Below are 24,501 nucleotides of genomic sequence, written 5' to 3' on the forward strand. Positions count from 1 at the left end.
GCTTGGATGGGAGATGATACCAACCAATACATACAGAAGAGTCTGCTGCAAAACAGAAATCAAATGGAAGTTATGCCACAGGGCAAATAAGATGAATCAAAAATACTTCAAGTCATTAATTCTCCCGAAACCTGGATTTGTTTTCACATGTTAAGACTGCTTCCCCACTCTGAGGATCAAGCTTTCTCATTTTCTTTTGTTATTGACAAGTTACCACACTGGTCTTACAAGAGGCCTCCTCATTAAAAGGGCTCATAGCCAACACCATATCCAGGGAAGAGTAAGGCTGGAAGATGAGAGGAAGAAACATGCAACTCCTTCACGCCGTAAGCAGACTTTCTAGAAATAATTCTCATCTTTTTTATCAAACATAAAAATGCAAACATTCACAAAAAGGATTCTGGCACTTTATAAAGAAAACCCTAGGTCTTTAAAATAGCTGCTAGCACATCGCTCACAGAATCACTAAGGTTGGAAGGGACCTCTGGAGATCATCTAGTCCAAACTTCCTGCTCAAGCAGGGTCACCTTGAAAATGTTAGACAGGGTTGCATCCAGGCGGGCTCTGAATATCTCCAGAGAAGGAGACTCCACCTCCTCTCTGGGGAACCTGCTCAAAAGTGCTGTAACTGAAAGATTCACATTCAGTGGCTTTCTCCTCTACTGTTTTATTTTCCTTACTAATTTCTGAAGGACACATATGAAGCTGTGAGATTTTGAGTGCATTCTCACTGCCTACCTGTAGATTTAAGAACTGCCACAATGCTGTGTCTGCCCTGAAACCAATGTCAAGTGCAACAAGTTACAAGTTCACCAAGTTCACCTCTAAACAGCTTTAATCCACTTTCTTAGTTCCCCCTTTTGAAGAGGAGGAAGAAGAAAAAGAAAAAAAGCTCAAGATTCAGTGTTAAACAAATGCAGTTCTTTTTATTACTCTACTGCCACATCAATGTTTTCATTAAAACCTCTAAAGATTTGTTCTAGAAAAGGTTAACGGCTTTACAAGTTAACAAAACTAATCCCATGACCCCTATATAGAAAAGGTTGCAGTTAGGAAACTAGGAATTACAAACGTTCAGAAAAATAAAGTGGTCTCACACAAACTTATTCCACCAAGGACTCACTGAAAACAAGGGCAACAAAGCCAGGCAAAGCGATCTGCCCCCAAATGGCTATAAAAATGAGTGAAGCTATCCAGCAAGCCAACCTAACTCAAACGTCAATGTTCACAGCACCCGCAAGGCTTAACGGGCTCCCGATTTACTTGGCTGCTTCGCCATGTGCCCGGGGCAGTGGCACGGCGTGCAGACGCAGAGCGCTCTTAGCGAGAGCGGAGCCGCGTGCGGCCGGGGAGGACAGGGGGAAGTAACAGCTCCTTTTTGACCAAGGAATTTTGCTCAGATTTGTTTTTCTCCTACAGATTTCTGAAATGAAAAAAAAATACATAAAAAAAATCAATAGGTGCAATGGACAGCGCGTGTTTGGAAGGCAATGTTTCAAAGTGTCAGGAGCTTAGTTTTCAATCTTTGCTACCAGAATTTGCAGCGAGTACAATATGCAGTGACTTTTAGGGAATTAAAAGGAAAGTCTGCTTTGGCAGAAGACCCCTGTGACTCCAGGAACGTGCCTTTCCCTTTTCTTTTTGGCCGCTTATTCAGGGCAGCAGCCATTCAGCCATTTTGTGCTGGTGACCTAGTTATGACACGTATTTCAGATAAATACCACCATTTAGCCACTTGCTCAACGGCAGAGATAATCACAGGCACTAATCACAGACAACATCTGAACGTAATCTTTTAAAAACATTTCATAACCTCCTGACCAGTCTGACATTTAGTGGTCAGGCACAACAAAAAATAGGAATTAAAACTAAATATATTTTAAAAGAACAATTCTGTCCTTGAAGGTTGATTCCCAGTGGTTAATCTGTTTTTATTAATTATAAGTATTTATACATAATCTACCACGCTTCCAGGAATGCAGATCCAACTGTCAAAATCTATAGGGCCCATTAAATATTTAACCAAACCATCTTTGTAATGGGATAAAAGGTCAAAGTTAATAAAACAGACAGGCAGCTTCTATCCAACTTTATTCATACATCATTAAAGTATCACATACCATATCCATAAAATGCTTTTTTGGGGGAGAGGCTGGAGGGGGGGAGGGAAGAGAAGAGAATTGGGGATGTTAGCTAAAGATTTGGAATTTTTTTCTTAATCATTTATTCTGAGGAGCAGAAATAGGAACAAAAATACTTCCAGAGCAGCACTAGTAGTATCAAAAATAGAGCCATAAGATTCAAGGGTACTGATAGATAATAAGCAGTGCATATAGCTCATTCTTCCACTTGCAAAATAACACACTCATCTGCTAGCATCAGCCATGACAGTAGATCTTGGCTAAAAACATACCAAACTATCACCTCATAAAATTTTTTGCTTACCCACAAAAGGACACTATTTTCAACCCTTTTATCTTCAGCTCAGGGATATTTGCACTGCCAAAGGACAGGCTGGGTACTGAAAAGCTCACGGGGAGACCAGCGAAGCTGAAAGGAGCTCCTGGGAGACAAATCCTTAGCAGGGTTACTAAACACCTAGATCCCACTTCTGGCTCAAGAAGTCCCTACGCTGGAGGCTGCCGACGGCTGGAAGAAGGCTAGGGAGAATATTGTGCATGCCCATCTCGGTTTTCTAGTTTTCCATTGCCATCTCTTCACAGCCACTGCTGGCCATCAGATACTGGGCTAGATGAGCCATTGGTCTGATCCGGTCAAGCTGTTCTTACAAGTAATGGACCCAAAGCAGCCAAACACCGGGCACCCGATGCTTCCTGCGGGATACTCACAACACGCTACTGGCTTCCAAACTGATCAACAGCAACAGCTTTATCCATAAAATACACTAAATACTTACTGAACTTGAATATTAGTACACTACATAGCATTGTAAATCACTTCTTTATCAGCCACTAAGGAATCCCCCATCACTTAGAGACTTCATTACAGCAAGACATCCATGTGTTTCAGCTGTGGGGAATTCTACCCGCTTTGTGAGAAGCTAAGCTCTTTGCTTCCTAATGAAACACTCCTCTGTAAAACTTCAACAAGATTGATCCTTTTCCCCCCAATACATGCAGATGAAACATAAAATCTTTTTCAGAAAACGAAGAAATAAAAAACAAGAAAATCAATTTATAACACTCAGCAGCCAGGATATACACCAGTGCCAACCTGTACTGTTTTATGATGAATCTCATGATAGCTGATATTTTTCTTAAGACTGGAGAGGAGATCCACACATCAAGTAGATGTGTGAATTTCACATTTTAAAATCAAAGACAACTCTAGTTCTCACAGATGTAGGAAAATTACTGAAAATAACATCTGAATATATACAAAAGCTTTACCTGAAGGTAAATAAAAACAGAATTCATTACTCTTATTTTTCATTATTTTTGAGATTCATGATTTTTCTACATTTGCTAGTGATGACATAGTCTGTATTTTCGAGAAAGGATCATTGCTAATGTTTTCCAGGTGCCAAAATCTACATTTTCATGCTTTACCTGAGTACATGAAAATTAAATTCATTTAATAATGCTTCTGAAACTTCCTCATAACGTGAATTTTATTGCAATAAACCACTTTGATGCTCCTTTTATTTTCAGTAGTAGGAGGGCAACTTGTTTATTCACATAAAGTATCTTTGACTTTTGCATGAACAATCGAAATAGCGAAGTAGTATTAGATGAACACAGTCTGGATTGAGTTCCATAAGTGTTAAGATTTAATGAAAGTTATTGTATGCCTTCTATTTATTCTATCCTGATGACAGTCTTTCCACAACAAAGCAATCCATCCCCACAGTGCACACACGCCCACCCCTAAATCACGTTATTTGCTACGGATGAACATTACACTTTGGAATAGTCTGTTTCCTAATCAGTAGCATTAAGACTCCTTCCTTCAACAGGAGCACACCGACATCAACTTGACAGATTATATTTTAGCCAACAGGATTACCGTACAATGTATTATGAAGCTACATACATGTACTAAATAAATGCTAATTTAAACCTTTTTAGATTAAAGCTTCTTCATTAGACTCATGCTAGGTCTAAAGGTCTTTTGTTAGCATAATTCATGCATTGGAGATTTTACATGTGCTGACTGCTGACCAAACAAGTCATTACACTCCACTTACTTACACCACCATTTAAATTTGTGGAGGAATGACGGGGGTGGGAGGGAGAAAAATCACTTGAAGCATTTGATCATGTCAACTCACACCTGCACATTACATTTACATATTATTTTAATCTTTTAAAGCATCGATCAGTTCACTTTAAAAAGTGAAATCAGAAGATGTTTTTGACCACATTATTCTGCAGCAATATTTTTTTCCAAGAACATTTTCATCTAAATATTATAGACCATTATAAACAAACAGAAAGAGGTTTTCTCTGAGACAGGTAACAAAATAAATGTTTATTTCCATTTCTTAGCAAAATGCAGTGTTACAGAAGTGGCTGACAGATACTTCTCCACCATGGAATTTTCCAGGTTCACTATGATACTGGCAAATACATGCACATTTGCCTTCTTTTAAGATGCACAGTATTGTGCACCTCATCATTAAATTATTTCTCCCTTTCAGCTAACAAGGGATTCATCTATTATGATAAAACTCTGGTATTTCTTTTGAAAAGAGCAACGAGCAAGTAAGCAGGGCACTCCCCCAGTTTCATCTCTGCAGACTAAAGTAGGCAAGAGAGAAAAATTACACTACTTAATTGATATTTTTTTTACACTTGTCTCAGATAATGAGGCCAGTTTGGAAATTCTCTTTTTTCTAAACAATGTTTGATCATTTTAGGGTAGCTGAATTCTTGACTTGGCTAAAACTGCATCAATAAACCAAAAGAGCAGAGTCTCCAATTTATTCACTTATTGGTTTTCCTCTTGTGCAGCTGGGTTGCAGGCTTTTCAATTAACAGGAAAGCTAGACATTGTGCCTTTGCTCTAGTTCACAGTTAGGCCACTTTGTTCTATTATTTTAAACATTTATTCCCCAAAATGCTTCCCAGTTTAGTAGATTACCTAAGCAACAAATATCCATCCACGACAGTAAAAAAGGATAGCCCCAGTTCAGTCTTTTTTTAAATCCTTATACAAAAGTTATTGCCTCTTTTCCTGAACTCCCTGCCCTAACTAAGCTGTGGCACTAATGAGCTCACATTTCTGTTAAAAGCCTTTCGCATGCAACTGCTCTCGTTTGCATTGCACTCAGAGTTAGAGCTTCACCACCTCGCTCTGATCAATAAACCAGGAGGTAGGGCGTGTTCCGAGGAAACCCACCTACGTATACTCCTGCACAAACAACCTTGCTTTTCCCTGCCATCTCTCCTCCCATCCCAGGGCTGGAGCACTGAAAAACAAGTTTAGATATGCACATACATAAAAATGTTTATTTTTAAGATACAATAGTACCAAAGTATTGATACATTTCTCCATCTGTTTCTTCTCATGTCTTATCCTCACTACTCATTCTGTCCCATCATCTCTGAATTCAGATTTTTGCTGAGAATGTTGTTTTAATTAGTGTGAGATTTCAGCCTTAAAGTTTTTGTCCCTTATTTTTCTTCTAAAAACACATTGACATTCTGCTGATGAATGACTGCATCAATATTCCTCGTAGATCTTTGGCTTTTTGCCATGCAGAAGACGGCAAATCCAGTCACTTTCTTGAAGGAGCTGGTCAAAACCTCAGCGACAGCATCTTGCTCCCAATAAAATCAGCTGCACTGTCCAAAGTCTCCACAAAAGCCACTGTTGCTCCTCCAACTTTTTCCAGAGTGTTTTGGAATCCATTTAGCAGTTAGACTAGTGACATAGCTAAAATCTGGGGATAAAATCAACACAAAGTGACACTATAAAGCCAACAGGGTGTAAGATTCAAAGAAATCTAAAACTGGAAATGAACAAACAAGGCAGAGTAATCATAACATGGGGCTCTACACTACCTCATTTCCTTCTTCAGAAGTATAATCACGTTTTATGCTTAAATTGTTTATGAACATTTTTGAGAGTTCTGAAGGGTCTGGGAAGCACTCCTGAAATATAACAAAATGGAAAGAAACAACCATTTAATTGGTTATGCAACTACAACCCAGACACCTAAGACTCACAAGGAGTAAAATTACTACATTGCTTTCTGTATCTAAATTACAGAATAAAAACACGTGCAGTAACGAACAGTAGTATTTTCAAGTAATTTTGGCTTAAAGGGTAGTAGTATGCACACAGGTCATCAAACCCACTAACGTGAAAACAGTCTTAGTATCACTGTATGTTACGTATTCACACTTGTGTGTTGCACTTAATGATCCCATTAAAGCCTAAAGACCTGAAAAGTTTATTTGACAAAAAAAAATCTAGATTTCTTTTGACAAGGGGATTCTCCTTGCATAGGGTAAATATTCTGTAACAGGGAGAAGTCATCATTAAAACTCCACATTGAATAAGGACACAATTAGTATCTTTCCCCAGTGCTGCTGTGCTGCCTTAAAAAGCTACTGGAATTTCAAATTGAAGACACTGTTCTCATGCTAAAATAATTATTTTCTAAAGCCCTAGACTAAATCTTTGGTGTCAGAAGCTCAGGTGGCAGCTATGTCAAAATCAAGACTGGCCTGCTGCCTTGGTAACAGTAGATGCTCGGGTTCTTAAACAAGAAATTTGAAGAAACTTTAAAACTGGGTGCTAGAAAAAAGGGCTCAAATAAGCTATAAATATACACACTTTGAATTGTGTAGCAATGTGCCATGATTTGCAGTGCTGTGGTTAGGCTTCACCGCTATAAAAAATAAACTACCTTACACAGGAATAAAGCATTGAATACTCTTTTCAATAAAAAGCCTACAACAAGGTGCAGCTTATGCAAACCCAACTAGTCCAGTTCCACAAAGAGGCAGAGAGGAGAAAGGGTTAGAGAACAAGAGAGGGAAACCTGTTAGTGGATGCAGCAAATTAGCATTAATGACTCTGGCTGGTATTCATCTTGCTAATATATGTTTTCTAATTCATTAAATTTAATTATTTTAACTTCTGCCTTTCCTTAGCTCCGGTCGCTCTCACAATCATTAAAATGCACTATACACACCTGGACTAGCAAATACACATACTAACTGTCAGAAAAAGCTATTAGTCTAACAATTCCTGCCAACATACCAAGACAAGGCTTTATTCAACCTCTCATGGCCTTCCTGAAGAGGAAGTCCTACCTTCAGAGTTGAACTCAAGCATACAGTTTACCCAAATATTGATGTGTCATGGACAGACCGATGCACTCTGCAAAGCTACACCAGGCGTCACTGCTTTCCTCTACCAGAGGTTACCACACTGCTGTGCCAGCAGAAGAGGTTCAAGAATAATGTTTAAACTAGTTTCGTTGAGTTTGCCAAATCAGGAGAGAGGCTTCTTCCTTAAATAGTTCCTTTTGCTACTACACAGAAGGGGGTGGGGGGAAGTCACATCTCCTGAATTTTTTGCTCGGTTGTTTTCTTCATTCTTAGCTCTCTAAGCATGAGCTCGTCTTTCCTTGCATCTCGTAGGCACCACGAAGCAGTGCTGCTGGGAATGCTAATTTCCAGCTGGCTAGCAATGACAACCAATAATAGCTTTAAGCAGTATAGTTAGATCTGGAATAGAATATATGTGGCCTATTTCTTTATATGAACATTTTTACTACAGCACAAGAATGTTCCTCATCAGATTAATTCACACCGCTACCCACAGAAGATGTAAATACAAAAATAAGAGCAATCAACACAAGTCACTGTTATATGCACTCAAAGAAAGTGGCTTAAATTCTCACCTTCCCTTGTAGCAACCCAGATTTTAGTACAGACCAACCCCAGAATCACCACGGGTGGTTGGAAGTTATAGACCAGCTGCCTGCTGGAGGATGAGTGCTGAAAAGAAATGCATGGTTTCCCCCTTCACAACATGCCATATTCGGCACTGACTGGCCTTCTCTAGAATCCCGCTGGGAAGAGGCGACCAGAAGCAGTGTATTTGCAAGCAGAACTCTGAAATGCAACAGTCAACAAAAACTGAAACTGCTTTTTGCCACAGGGTAATTACAAACAGTTTTTGTTTTCATTCCACTCAATGTTTCTATGCTCAAAATTAATGATACATATTTGAATTCTGGTTTTCAACTTCACAACAATTCATTAGCAGCGGTGAGCTCCTCAATCTGAAGATTCACTGAAGCACTTGTCCAGCTAATACTGTCTAGCTAATAATGTATAATAATACAATATTACACATTAACCAAAAACTGTAAATTAACACTCAGTCTTCTTTTTAAACCTCTCAGAATATAATTTTATGGTATGCAAGAGGACCTTTCAGGAATTTTGCCTGAAATAACACTGAACTTAAGAAAAAATAGCATGCTGCATTTCATTACAAGATTTATGTAAGAAGTTGGATAATCATAAATCAGCAAACCTTGTCATTTGTACACGAGGTAGGGAAATCATTTTAATTCATGTTGCTGGAGACTAAAATTTATTTTACTACACCAGTTTACGCAACGCACTATTAACAGCAGCAACATATGGCCAAACTTCATTTAAATAAATAAATAAACCAACCACCTTTAGAGCATTTGAATGCCTCTACTTTTAGATGACCAACCTGAAATGCCTAGAAAAACCCACTTTTTTCCTTCTTACCTTTTAAAAAAGTTCAAGTTAGACATTCAAAAAACAAATGGACATTTATAAAGATCTTAGCCAAATTATTTCTTTAGACTTCAAAGAGTTAAGTTATGAATGTTTTTAGGAAGGAAGACAGACTATCAGGTTTGATTGATAAAAGTGTAGCTTTTAACTAACATTGAAAAAAAGCGAAGACTGGCAACATTTTTCCCAGAATAATATGCTTCCTCTGCTTTTTTTCAGCACACTGCACATAAATCAAAGAAATGCTAAAGATGCCCATACATCACAGGCTGGCATTTCTAAACTATTTAGAAAATCTGTAATAGTCAAGAGGATGGAATAAATAGAAGAGTGACCAGCAAAGTTACTGAAAGAGAAAAGGCTGTTATACCATCCTGGCAGGCTTAAAATTGGAGATAAGTCTTAACTGTAGAATTTAAAATACTAAATAGATCCAGTCCTGATAATTTAGGGTTACCAAAAGCAAACAAGAAAATTTTTATTAGCCAATATAGCGGTAAGGTGGATTTGAGCAACATGCTTGTTCCAAGATGAAGCGCACAGCTCTGAAAACAGAGAAAGCAAATGCTCTAATAAAGTTTGGAGTATAAGCAAAAGCAAAGCATACATTATATCTGCAAACAGACTGCAGGCCCCAATCAGTAACTCTGATCTGGTGCGCAGCTGCATATCTATCAAATTTTCATATCCCAACATCTAAGCACACAAGACTTGCACAGATGAGCTTTTCCTCACGAACTTTAACAAATGAGAATCTCATCTCCTCTTCTGAAAGGAAAGGCACAGCTTACGAAGAGTTTATCTGCCCATCTGTTGAAGATGTCACACTCAGACTAGAGAGTGCAAAAAAGCACAGAGTTGTTTTACAACCAAATCCAAAACTTACTGTAGTCTGAACTAGTGTAAAAGCCATATGCTTTGCAAAAACACCTCTTTTGCTACACATATTTTTTACCACAGCACAAAGAGTAACAGTTCTAAAGCTGCTATAATCTTTATATCTGAAAATAGATCACATACTCTTATTCTCATTTGCCACACTCGGGTAGGCTAACTGAACAGAAACCAGTAAAACAAGGAAATACTACACCGTGCATTGAAAGCTAAGAAAGACACAACTCCATTACGAGAAGTAACCAGCACTTTACAGGTAAAGAAGCAGCTCAGACACCATGAGAACAGAACAGCAGGATACACTCTGCAGAAACATTTGGTAGAAGGGAACATGAAGCATTTTTACAGTTTTATCTGTCACCATTTAAGACTTTCTGTAGGAATATTTTAGACAAAGCCAAGGGCACCTCAGAAGGATCTTTAGGAGTGAAACAAATGGAATATAATTCATATTATTTTCATTGGCGCTTATAATGATATTGTAATTAACTCAATTACATCACAGAATTAAAAGCCTTTAAAATGCTCCCAGTCATTCATTACAGGTCTAATTAAAAATCTCATTTGGTGCTTAGCCAGCAACAAATATGAAACAAGTTGCTAATTACCCATATCTAAGTATATATGTATTATCTTTAACATACTGTCCGTTTCCACATCCACTAGTCAATGAGCAACATCAGGATTTTTTTAAAAAATAATATAGTAAAGATGAAAAGAAAAATGGTCAAGGTACTACTTTTATTTAGAAGCCTCAACACTTGCAACTGCATATCCACTTATTGCGGCTAGCCAGTTTATTTCTAGTTTTAATGCAATAGTTAAAGGCTTCTACAATAGCAGATGCCTTTCCTCCCACACATCAATTAATTTGCAAATGCACTCAGGTTGTAGAAATAATGAAGTGCTGAATGCTTTTCTATTGGCAAGTTTTGCTATCAGGAGGTGGATGCTGTAGGCGAGGTGCTAAAATGTGCTGCTGCTACGTGTATGCCAAAGGAAAGATATGCCACATGAAACTTGGTCGACAGCTAACAGTGCACATCAATTATTTCATTTACCCCTCTCCCACTGCCACCGAAAGGAAGAAATGCTCTCCAGAAAGCTTTTTATTTATCTAGGTATTTATAACACATCCTTTACAATGATATCTGAGCTTTGTGCTGACCCAAGAATAACTTCTGATTTGAAGACTAACACGCAGGAAGACAATAGTAGTATTTTGTCCATATATTGTTATACATGCTAAAAAAGTTACATTAAAATTCGTTAAGGTTACAAATCAAGCATTCGATACGTAGGAAATGCATGAATTCATATTTCCCAGGCAATGTTAAATCAGTCTCCTTGTGCTGAGGACTCAGACTTAAGCCATACACTCTTTCCAGTGAACCTTGACTTACCAGGGGGCAGGATCACATAGCTGGAACATTCAGCACCTATTTGCGTGCGCAGAACGTTATTTACAATACTTAACAATTCCCACATTTATCACCTCAGATTTTTCCTCTGTGATACTCTCTATCTTCCTTCTTTACAAATATTACTAAATTTATCTACAGAGTTCTTATTCCACTCATCTTAGGTGTCGATCTGAGGAAGCTCACATTTTTAACACCACTAAATATTTTATAGTACTTACTATATTTAGAGCAGAGCTCCTATAGGCATTAATTGTAGTCAGATGCTCAGCAATTCTTCACTGCAGTCCAAAGAGACTTTATGCTGGGTCATGAGCAAGGTTTGAATCTTTACCTCCACTTCTACTGCTTGAGATAAAGGTATAGTTGGTAGCAGTACACTTTTCTTCTTCTCAATCAGGCATTAATTGGAATTGAAACACAATTTGCCAGTTTCGTGCTGAAAATAAGTTAAAACTGAGTTTCAGAACTTTCAAATTAAACTCTAAGCTCTGGAGAACCACGTGTTCTCATGGACACAGGCCGTTCTCATTTTGAGTCCTCAACTTTGAGAGCATGTAGTTAGTGAACATGCCATGGGGGAAAAAAGGGTTATGTCATAGTTAAGACCCTGGGCAGTTGAATTCCATCCTTTAGGCGTTTTTCTAGGAAATATTAGTCAGTCCAAAAGAACCTTTATGAACCTTATCATTTAGTCTGGCCTCCCACCTAATGCAAGTTACTTCTGTCTTCAGAATTTAGCAATAGTATATAATTAAAAAAAAAAAAAAAAAAAAAAAGATGCACACATGCTCATCATCAGTCTTCCAAGCAAGGCAAATGTGTATTCCTGCACTAAATTCACTCCCTTCTCTTCCCAGTAAAGATAATACAGAATAATCAACACATCCACTATTTTTAATTTTATAAGCAAAATAAATTGAACTGGTTTGACCATACAGAAGAATTTTAGGCACTCAAATGCTTTTGATCAGTTCTCACACATCTCAAATGGGAAATTCAAAATTAATGGGCACCTGGATAAATGATCACAAAGTAGTAAAAGCAATTAAAATGACGCTTAAAACCATTTTAAGCTGTAATAAGCAAAATGGCATTAGTATACGCACTAATACAGGTAAGGAAATTTGTTGTTAAAAATGCATGATTTTCTGTTTTTTTTAAGCATGTAATTTTCAGGCTGACCTTGTCTCTTTTAAATTTTTATAGCATCTTCAGTTCCAATTTGAGATTTTCTTATGGGGTAGGCAAAGCTTCTCATGTTCTGTATTAAATGCAAGACACTTTCTTGGCATGATCTGCAGTATTAATAATACAACAGTAACAATTTCTGGAGCAGCAATGTAGCATCAGTGCATGCATATCCACATGAATGGAAATTTAACCACGTATATCATGGAAATCTTTAATACATTACAGAAAAAAAGCAAGTGTAAGGTAGCTCAAACATTATTTGAGATTTCCTCTTGCCATATAAACACATGACCTTGCCATCTTTCACAAGGTAACACCATTGTATCTGATACAAGCAAACATATGCTTCTCTTTACTGGATTCAAAATAGGAATAGAGGGGAAAGAGAATGATACTCAGGGCCAAACCCAAGTTTCTGAAGCCTAGACTTGCAGCTGTCACCGTATTCAGCACAAAATGTCCCCACCCACACAAGCCCTAGAATACTCATGTAATTGCCACAATATAATTTGAAATGCTACTTTTTGGAAACAATAAACACTACAAATTCTTTATTTAGCTAGAATTTTGCTCTGATCTTATCAGGAGAGTTTTAACTTTGAGACTGAGCCATTTTTAAGTTGCTGTGGGACACAGTTAAAACCACAGGAAAACCTAAATGATTTGTTTTTCTGGATTTCAGAAGAAACTGATGCACGTGTGAATTCTCATGCATCAGCTGTCTTACAGGCGCTCTTCGAGAGCCCAATTACCACTTAAAACGTCTCCCAGCTAAGCCACATAATTCGGCTCCTCATCAAAATCCCCAGCAGAACCAATCCCACAGGGGATGGCAGGATCTGTCCTCATGGTACCTCATGCCATGGTGGAGACTGCCCAGTCCGACACTCCCCACTTCCATATCTCACAAGCTCACTGGAACAGCCATGGTGCCTTGAGAGATTTCAGATGCTACAGAGATTCAACTAGGGTCAGCTAGACCCTTCAGCTTGATTTCAGGTATCCGATATGGTATTTGAAATACACAGAGGAGAAAGTGTTGTCCTTGCTTTCCAATTCATTTTACGGTATATTATCAAAACCACCCTTCTATCCTGGGCTGGAAAACACGAAGAAATCTGGCTGACTGGGAGGAACTGCCCTGCCTTCCCTTCCCAAATGATACATTGTACCACAACTTCAACTAGCGCCTTAGCATGAGCTGGTAGCCATCCATTTATATAGGCAACAGAGCTAAACTAATCAAAGCGTTCCAGGGAAACCACCATGCATCCAATAAATCAAAGAGCGGTCTGCTGTCCTCCAAAATTTGCTGTTCCTGAAAAGCCACAAAATGCTGTTCACTATATTGGGGGGGGGGTACTCATTATTTTCTTCCTCCTCCTCAAAAAACAAACCAACCCCCTCCCTCCTAACAATACTGAACTGCTCAGGAGCAAACACCTCATGCAGCTAAGCTCACAACACTGCTCACCGGCGGCTATGGTAAGTGCAAAACATTGGAAAAACATTGGAAGAGGTTAGCTTAGCCTGAACAGTGAAGTGAGAAGATAAAAGCACACAGTATGTACAAGAAAAATAAATCACGTCTTTTAGTCTTCAAGCATGCTCTAGTACACTTATGTTTAGGAACAGGCACAAGCTGATGAATTCAGTATTAAGTTTTTCAAAAGTATCCCAAACTCTTCAGCAGTGCACACACTTATACAGTCTAAAAGGATCTTTCATCAAAGATCATATAGATCTGTATGAGACCTTGTAGTCAAACTAGTATACATTTAAGATGACTAGGGAAAAAAAACTATACAAAATACTGTGGGTTTTTTGTTTTGTCCTGTTTTTAATAAAAAAACCAAACCATGAATTTTAAACTTCTCACTTCTCTTACTTCTCTAGCCTTTTGTTAGTGAGGACTCTACCCTACATACCTCCCAACGCTTATTTCTTATCATGCCAACACCACAGCAACATGAACAACTGACAATTCACTCAACTAGTTTTTGCCTGAGGCACTTAAAAATAAATAAGTAAAAGAGCAAGTAAAACTCATAAATGGTGCTGAAAGAGCTAAGGGCTTGCTTCTGGTGCACTAAGCACAGAGGAACAATTGAAAGCCACGGAGTAGCTGGTAATTTATACTACTAAGCCTAATACTTGGACAGTGAGCAAAACAGATGGCTCTGCAATATGGAGACGGCTCCATGAAAAGCAATGGGCACCAGGATGTTGCAATAACGTAGTAGCAATAGTTTGTGGGGCTGTTGCAACAGCCATAGCAAACTGAATTCCACCACTTCAGGATATGCAAAAAAAAAAGTAAAACGGAACTTAATTAGTTCAGTAGACTTTCACTCCTTGATAAAGCATAATCCAGTTTAGGCTTTTTAGAGCATCCTGCATAATTCTGTGCAAAAAAATATGCCTAAATTGCCCAGCACGAGCAGCATTGCTCTCCTTATCCCACCCCTCTCCTAATAATTCTGCATCACACAGAATGGCTTTGAGTGTCAGCTATTTCTACTTTTAGCTCTGTTTTAAATAAAAGTGTATGAATGCAAGCTGCATAACGAAGGCTCAAAACCATGGAGATGGCACAGACTGCAATTGGGCAGCATTACCAAGCTGTGGGTTTTTTATTTTTTGTTTTTCATTCTGGCAGACTTATTTAATTGGGTGGAACAAAAACAACATTTGCCAAGGGAAGTTTCCAACTGCATTCCGGAGCAGACAAGCGGCTGGCTGGTTTCAAACATAAGTACTGCTTCAGACCTTAAGGACATAATCAGAAGCAACGGACTCACAGCAGTATGCATGCATACACATACACAAGAAGAACATGGGAAAGGCTTCATGGCAACGTGTGAGGAGTTCAAACTAACTTCGCTTTTCTTAACTTCTTACAATCCGAGGCCACTGGGACCAAATAATATGCCAGTCATGCAAGGACTTTAAATATTCTGAAAATCCAGCCAACTGCAACTTTTCAGAAAGCCTGAATCACTATAATCTCTTTGGCCACAGGAACCTCTTCAAATATGTAAATACTCCCTAAGGAATCACAGTAAGGATGAAAACCTAGGTTTAGAGCCAAGTAAAAGAGCCTTCCTCCTCTGCAACTTTCCTATGACAAAAGGGAGGGGGGAGCCCATACAGATTGTTTAAGGGGTAAGGTTATTATTCAACAGAGAAGGTATCACCTTCTTACCACACACACCATGAGAGGTGACACTACCAAGCTCCAGATTATGTCAACATCATCTGTGTTTTAGCAACGTAACTAAGCCAACTAAACAAAAATGTATTGCTGTAGTTTTTTTTTTTTTTTTTTTTAAATCAAAATTCACTGGGTGATGACTGCTCGTGCTGGTATATGGCAGGGAGAACTGAAAGTCTGATTTGCAGTTTTACAGTAAGGCTGAAAGACCCAGTGAACTGTTGCCTGAAGGATCACTCCTCCCATGACTGTGGGCACTCGACCCAGTGGTAGCCTAATCGGGAAACCAAACTCAATGAATCGAACTCAGTCGAACTCAGTCCTACCAAGAAACGTCTTTTGCCAGTTTAGTTCCTTGAACTTACTCCCACTGAAGTCAGAGGATAGAATTGCAACAAACGGGGACTGGCTGTGATTTACCATAAAGCCAATCAGTCAAATTCTTATCAAAGGAGAAAAACTGAGTAGTTGTTCAACAATTCAATAACAGAGATCATGATCTTTCACTAGAACAAACTTTGTCTATAACAGTGTTGCCCAAACTCCCAAAGTTTTCCTATGAGACTGCAACAACTTCTGGAAAGCAGATTCCACTACAAGTCCAGCTGTAGATGAGAAAAGTTAAAACTGTTTGGAGTGGACAACTATACAAACATACACACGTACAGTAATAAGGTGCCAATTGGAGACTGCTAGGTTAAAAAAAGTTTTAAAAGCAGAATAAATTGGTCATAATTGCACATTTCCAAAGTGCAATGACAGCGCACTGTCTGAACATTGATAAAGGCATAAAATAGCGTTCTGAAAGAAGGCAGAATTGAAACACACAGCTGGCTGCATCTGCATTTAGTTTGTTCAAGTATGAAAGCAGAAAGTTTATTATTGCTCTCAATACCCAACATCATTAAATTAATAATCAAGTAAGAAATTAATTGATTTCATCTTAAGGAAGATGCTTTCAAAATACATCTCTTCTGCACTTCAACCAGATTAGCACATTGTGCAGCAAGAGTTAAAAGAGAACCTGCAAAGTAATTGCCAGCACATATATTCACAGCATTTGGCCTGCCGTGACAGCTGCCGCTGGTAGCGTTCTTCCCAAGAATGCAAATGATTGAGATAGATTAAATACCTACTTTGGTTAAATACTCTTGATAAGGGATTTTTCTTTCCTTTTTCTAACGGGTGTTTTCTGTTGGCAACTAACAGATCCTATTTTAAACTGTTTTCATTCAAAACAGCAATCTGCTATTAGGATTACCAAACTCAGGAAAGGAAGCAAGCTAGAGCCCTATGATTTGAAGGGAAAACCACAGGAGAAAAAGGTGCAAGAGTAAGCGCTCTGCTATAATATCCTAAGGTGAGTTATGTTGCCTTGCAGATTTCTCTCCTTACAGAAACAATCTTTTACAACCTGATAATTCCTGGTAACCTGGAAGCTTCCTGAACATATAATGTTATTCTTGCTTTTAACTTCTTTGAAGTCTCCACAAAAATGTCCTTCTAACCTATTGATCAGGATGACATGGCACTGCATATACAAAAAGAGTATTTCCAGTACTTTATGTACACTTTAGAAGATTGTTTCAATAAGCAACCTTTTAATGAAGATAGACAACGTCAAAGGTTATAAAATAAACTTAAGCAAAATCAGTCAGTCAAGGCACCATTTGATTTCATCAGTCCCTGGGAAAATCGCAAAGGATTTGCTACCACTCTGATCACGCAAGACTAAACTTTGCGTGGGCCATTACTTTAAAAAAATATTCTTTTCATATTTACCACAAGCACAGTGAATACAAGACATTAGTTTCCCAAACCTCATACTGTGGTGAGAAAGCAAAAACTAAACTCAAATAGATGCATGATAAATGTCTCATCAGTCCACTCAGGCACATTCGGCAACTATTGCTGCATGTCAATGTTGATTTTAAAAGCAGGTCATGGATGCTTAGTGAAAAGCTATATACCTTTTATTTCTCTATAGTTGAGAGTTACAACACTTTGCAAGCTACCCAAGCTACCCTTTTTTTTTTTCTTCCTCTTTTTGAAAGTGACAGCATTAATAAGACCTTTTTTATAGTCATCATTCAGTGTACTGGTAAGCTAATGAAATGCCTATTATGGTATAACCATTGGTACACCATCATCAAATACATACTATTATTCAAAAAAAATCATAAACATTCATTTTAAAATTTGTTCAAAGATTAGTATAAAAGCATTTGTAGTGTAGCATTCCCTCACTTCAAAAACAGCTCCCATGCCATTAAAGTTTATTGTTTTAAATACCTCCCTCCTGCAGTTCTCCTGAAAGGTCCACACAGAAGAACTGTAAGTTTATTAATAAAGGGAAAAAGCAAAACTTATTATGAACAAAGTCCTACCAAATGAATATAGCAACAAAATGGTTATGAGGAAAAATAGTCAGGAGTCAGAAACAGGTTTTCTTTATTGACCTAAGCTAAATCTTCCCTTACTCCACCACCCCCTTTTCCATTGCAGGATTTCTTTTGCTACATCGCAGGGAAAGCTAATTGTGTCTAAAAACCTGGATGTTCTATGTCGCTGCTTTTCTAGTTGATGCCGTCTGCTACAGCAAAACAGTTGTCTTATTTGGGTTGATGCAAAAAGTTAACAAGAAATTTACTCACATCTGTATGCAAATATGCTTGTTTATTACATGGAAACATGATTTTGAAACACCACATTTACAAAACATAATATTACAAAGCCCCTTGGTCTCTATGGACAACTACACAGTACCAAGCTGTCACATAAACCACCACTAATGAGATGTTCTTTTGATTTCCCACAAAAGTCTCCGCCCATTAAAACTGTTGTGCAGTCTCTCGCTTCCATCTGTTCTATAGCACGGCACTTTGAACGGACACCTCTTGGATCCGCCAACGCTACCAACTGAATGGATCTTCTAGCAGAACATCCAGGCTGCAGCCTTTGCCTAAAAAGGATTTTTTACTTCCATTTCTATAGAGCGCAGTGGAGTCCATTCATCCACTTCAGGTCTTCCAGAAGAAAGGCATTGGCTTGGAGGAAACATTGAGTTGTGCCCTTTATCTATATTACCTGAGTAAATTAAGACATACAGGAGGAAAAGCAAAGAACACTAGAAGAGTGTATACAGCTAAGGAAAGTGCTGTAGCACTTTCATGCCTTCTTCAATCTTCCTGAAATGTGATTACACTTAACCTTTAAATCTAGTGGATCAACCAATCAATTGTATTGGAACAGCCTTGTATGTGTGATCTAAGAGCATGCTGATATTAAAAAGAAAAAAAAAAGTTCAACATCTGCCTCGTGTAGTCACTTTATTTTGCTGGAAAAGTTACCAAGATTTGTCTCAATTGATTTTATTTGCAAGAAAAACACAGCATCAAAACTGCAGCATCAGCAAACACTAAAGGTCTTAGCTTCTTGCAGGATGAATGCAGTATCAATAGTTATTAGGATGTATTCATAGAAGGTACACAAGAGGGATGGAGAGAAGATGCTAGTAATCTCACTTAATCCTAAAGCAGCCCCAAGTCAGGTTCTCTAGACTGTGGGAAGAAAAGAAATATATGTATCAAGAAAGTTATAAACATTCCTAAAGTATTTGCCAGGCAAAACATTGAATTTGGAAGTGGAAACATTTAATAGTTCTTTAAGCAGTAAACCATTTTCTTTACATTCTCCTTTAACACATGAAAACTTAAGGAGCGAGGAGGCACTATTAAAGCATTTGTCCGACGAATCATTTGATCTCTGACACTGTCCCATTCCTCTTTTCCCTGCTCTTTTTTTTTTTTTTTTTAAAGGTGTGCTCTGCTTTGGAACCTGTCTTCTCCTCTACTGTTACTCTATTTTACAAGTTATACTATCATTAGGCAATTTTAATCACTCCACTGCACAGATGTCAACACAGCAATTTCTGCTTCAAACACACTATTATCTCCCCAAAGTTGTTAGTGGTATAGTTATCCATTACTTATCAGAGCCATCGGCAGGTTGTGGGGAGATAATACTGCAGAACCATGAACCAGGACAGCTTCTCATTTGATATTTCCATAAGGCATGTCAAAAAATGAAACACAGCTACTACATAAATGCTTTTTCTGTCTCAAGAGCACAATCTCAGGTGATGATCAGCCCCAGAGCCATAACTCAAGACAGTTTTATTTTCTAGGTACATGTGGGTGAGGGGGAACAACACGCTCAATTCCAGACTACAAGATGAAGTTACATTTCTTAAAGACTTGTTTTTTGTGCTTTATACATCTCTACTGTCCTTCCTGTTACAAGTCTTTAAGAAAGACAATGTTCACAATCCCAAATGTACTTCTCTGGTTTTGCCAGAAAGAAGTAAAAGTATGATTCAAAGGTGCCTTGCTTTAATAATAGTTTTCACAGGAGATGTTTCTGTTATCCAGCCCAATAGAATCAACTATGAATTTTCACTGAAGTATGAAAAAGAGCTGCAAGAAGGGCATCAGCACCGTAGCTGACTTACTTGACTTTTCTTGAGAGTCAACAGAGAAAAGGGCTGGGCTACCATAGTCTGTGCTAAAGGGCAACAGCTTTTGTGTCATGTTCTACATTCGGTTTTATTTCAACTGATAAAACGTGCCTAAAGAAGATAATCCAACCATACTGAAGCCTCTTCTGTCCATAGTGGGCTCAGGAACGAGATCAGCAAGCACCAGTGATCCTGCTCTTGTGCAGCAGTCTCTCTCAGACTTCTCAGAGCACTTATGCAGCACAAGCAAGATTTTATGGACAGAGAAACACAGACATGCACAGTGAAGCAACTTGTGAAATGTCACCCAGCCAGCTAATGACAGAGGAGAGAAGCAGAACTCCAGAGTCCCTCCAGCACCATGAAAAGTGGGCAACACTGCAACTCGTGAAACCTTCACCCTTCCTATCCCAAATCTCCTGAAACATCCACACACAATATCATCATCCATCTGTGTTCACACACTCAACTAGACAGCAAATTCTTTGGCACAGAAAGTCACTAACAAATACTATTTCCTTCTGGTCTCCCTGTTAAGGCTAGGAGAACATCACAATGGCTTTAATGCCTGAAAACTGGCAACAAATATTTCACTCCATATTACATGCCAGCACATCCAAAAGAATGAGGAAATTGGACATGACGGGTTATCTTTTGCTTACCATGCATAAAAAGTTGCAGATTTGATCAGTTCTGCAGTCTATGAAATCCCTATAAGAGCTTCAGACGATGAACCAAGCAATGCAGCCAAATTAAAAAAAAGGGGGGGAGGGGGCACTGAGCAAACTGAAAACGTTACACTGAAATTTCTGAAAATAAAGGATTCAACTCCAGAGTAAAACTGAACCATAAGGCAAGCAAGAAAACTTGTTAAGTCTCAGTGCAGAGACAACTGCAGAGCAAACTCTAAATAGAACCCAACAGAAAGCATATGGGTAGGGCAAGGAACATTAGAATAAAAATCTAACTAAGAGTGAAACATTCCTTTTTTTTTTTTTTTTTTTTAATCTTGTAGTCTTGTAGGAAGAAGAACATTTCCAAGCTCAATGAAATGCTAAGAAAAAAAAAAAACAAACTGTTCTTTTAAATACAACTTATTTGTTGTAAAAGTGATATTTTCACTGAATGAAGAATTCTTTTAACATAAAGAAAAGCCAACTTCCGAAATAAGATACAGCCCAGTAACACTGCTGTAGTTGAGAATGTCATGATTTCCATCAGAAAACTGTTTTGCAGAGATTAGGAACAGCTATTTCAAACTGAATTAGACTAAAATTGGAAACAAGCTGTCAAGACCCCCCCCAAAAATATATTTTTTTACATAAAATAATGTATTTGATTCAGCTGTTTTATTGTAGTGGTCAGCCAAAACAGGGAAATAAAGTAACATTCTGAGATTTCAGTCATTATCTCAAAGACTCTCTCATTTTTAAAACTAAATTGCTTTTTATGTAGATTTATTCCTTCGAGCATTTGGAACAGGAAAAATGTCAAACAACTCATATCACAGATTCTCGAATATTTTCAAACCATGGACAGCTTAAAACAGTTTAAAAGACACCTGAAGACTCTTTCTGCTCTACTTCACAATCTCCACATTTTCTGTAGCAGTAACAGCATGTAACAATAAAGAAAACATACCAAATTGCTACTGACATGGAAAGATTAAAATAATTCACTTTAACCTAATACCCGTGGGTAACAGCACATGCATACAGTTTATTCCCTTCTTTCAGTATGTAGCACTAGATCAGCATGCAATGTTTTCAGGGAAGACACTGCACCCTCTTCTTGGCATGCTTACAGAATCTAGAAGGCTATTAGTGAACATTTTTCCCCACTGATTTCCATAGGAATTGCAATTTCATATAATAAGTAAAAAAATATTTTAGAATATACTATAAAATGTCACTTTGAATTGCAATTCCTTTGCATCTAATATCTCACACACTACATAGAGCACCTATTTTATCATGATGCTGCCAATTACAGAAGCTTAGAGAATAAAACTCCAACAGGCAAATTAATCAAGACTGGTGCTGGTTTTGAATGTAACTTCTTAACCACAAGCCTGAATATCAAAGGCCATTGTGTTTTTATTTCATATTTTAAGATGTAGCTGTTATACTCTGCTTTCCAACCAAATCTAAGGCATCTTTGGAAATGTTCTTAGTTCTTCAACATGTTCTTTACTTTTCATAATATGATGTTATGTACTAATTCCACCCAATAAGTGTGTTACTTATTTCTGTCAGCTTGTCAGCGTATCTGCTTTTGAAGAAAAGTTATCTGGGAACAAGCCAATTCATGAGCAAAGAAAAAAACCTGCACATTCCAAGAAAGGCTTTTTTAACTAACTCCCTAAGACATCTAACAACTCTGCAAGTACAGTCATGAGTGATTTCAGCTTTCAGATTATTCACAGTCTAGCTTTAGGCATTTAACTGGAGTACTTAGGTTCTCGGCAAACTCAGTGAAAAAGCAGAACATGATTGAATGCTTCACACTAAGCCAAAAACCTTACAAAAGAACACAACAAATTCTGCTGCTCAAGATACATAAACTTCTGATCTTTCTGTGATAAGATCAAAAAAGTAAAAAGATCAGTACCTGATAGAATCGATCAACTTTCATTAAATCTACTTTTACTAAATCAGAGTAGATATTTTTCCTCGCTATACTGAAACGAAACCTAAGTCAGTGCTTAAAAGATTTTTATCTATGTTTTTTTTTCTTGTACAAGTGAAAGCCTTATATTCAGGACATTTAAAATTAGATAAAATAAGCCGCTACGTGCTGGGTTAATCTTGTTTTAGCTGAGAAAATGATAACGCATACTAACAGATCATCTTCAGCTCCAGTCATTGGGATTTTTCACTTTATTTCCCCCCCCCTTTTTTTTTTAATGCAAGCTTATATCAACAAGATGTACCACAGCAACAAAAGGAGTTTTCATTCAAGTAGCTTTGAGTGCAGCGCTCATACTCTCATCTCCAAGTCCCCCTGAGCTGCCCCACCGTGGCACCACTCAAACTTCTGAAGGCCAAAAATATTTAACTACGGAACTAGGCTGACAGCCAGTCATAAAGTTATATAGGCTACAACTGCTACTGCCACATTCAGGATGTTGTTTTGCCACATTTCTGCTCCCTGGTGACTCAAGATATAGGAATAAAATAAAAAATAAAAATACAAAAAAAAAAAATCAAGACCTTTGCTCAAGAGGCAACATTTCACAACTGCAAAGCTAGCTTTTAGCTTTCTCCACAAGAACAGTCAGAGTTCTTTCACAAAGCAGAAAAGCAGTCTAATATACAAAAATCTTGCATCTTGAAAGCTTGGCCAGATACCTGGCCAAATCTGAAACAAAGTTCACCTTCAAAAGTAAGTAATTTTTCCTCTCAGACAGATATAATAGGACCACACTTATTGCAAGATGTATACTTGCTTCATTAATATCCCAATGAATTACTAACAATTCTTTGATAAGAACAATTTTCTTCAATTGATCAAACAAAATTTTAGTTTATTAACAGACAATTTTTTGCAACAAAAAGCTCATTATGAAAGCTCATTTGAGGTCAACTGCCCATCCTTTTTAATACACCTTTATCTACATAAAAATGCAAAAGCATATCAGTAACAACAATGATGTATGCTCTATAAACTCTGTCACATTCTCCAAGAGTCAAAGCATCAGAGCCACAAAACAACACCACCCTGCAAGGCAGGATTATCCTTTTCTTTCAGGAAAATAAAAATCAGGATGTATTGATCCCAAGAGGCTAGAAATTTCGAGAATCCCCATGGACTTCCGGGCTACAATTTCCCAACATCTGAAGCTTTATATTAACTACTGCTGAACATGTAACCATTGCCACAGTTTTACCAAACATACAACGCCATAAAACTACCCAAATCAGTGGTCTGAATGGCATTTCGATTATATACAGCTCCTAACATGCATTATCTTTAATTTTATTAGCTTCTATGTGATTTCCATGTTTTGTAGCCTATTTATCAATGGTATCCAATTAAAATACACCTGGAAGAATTACATACTGCTCATATGTAATTCAGACAATTAAGTTGCTCTGTGAACTGTCTCAGTGAACCAACTTTAGTAACTCCAAAAGAGAAACCCCCAAAAGATTAGAGAGATGAGTGCACTTCTGCATAAAACAACAAATAACAGACACACTAGAAGATCTGACAACAACAATAGTGGAGAGCAACAGGGTGAGATCATTAAAATTTCCATTTTATTTGATTTCCTCTAGAAACTATAAAAAAAAGCATCTCCATATAAAGAATAAAAATGGCCTGCTTATCACCTCTATCGGTTACTTTATATTAGTGTTCATATTACTTGAATACCCTTCATATGAAGGTCCCAAAATGCTTTAAAAACATCTTCAGTTTGCCGTAGAGAAAGTGAGACATAACTTCCTTTGAGAAGGGAAAAAGCCAAAACATTATTCAATCACACCTGTAGGCTGCAAATGA

General features: G+C 37.7%; 1 protein-coding gene across 1 annotated transcript in view; it reads right to left on the minus strand.

Moving 5' to 3' along the window:
* The window catches only part of MED27 (mediator complex subunit 27), a 98,322-nt gene that overhangs the window by 60,251 nt on the left and 13,570 nt on the right, over positions 1 to 24,501 (minus strand). The gene's annotated exons all lie outside the window — the stretch shown is intronic.

Source organism: Rhea pennata, chromosome 18, assembly GCF_028389875.1.
Source record: "Rhea pennata isolate bPtePen1 chromosome 18, bPtePen1.pri, whole genome shotgun sequence".
Taxonomy (NCBI): domain Eukaryota; kingdom Metazoa; phylum Chordata; class Aves; order Rheiformes; family Rheidae; genus Rhea; species Rhea pennata.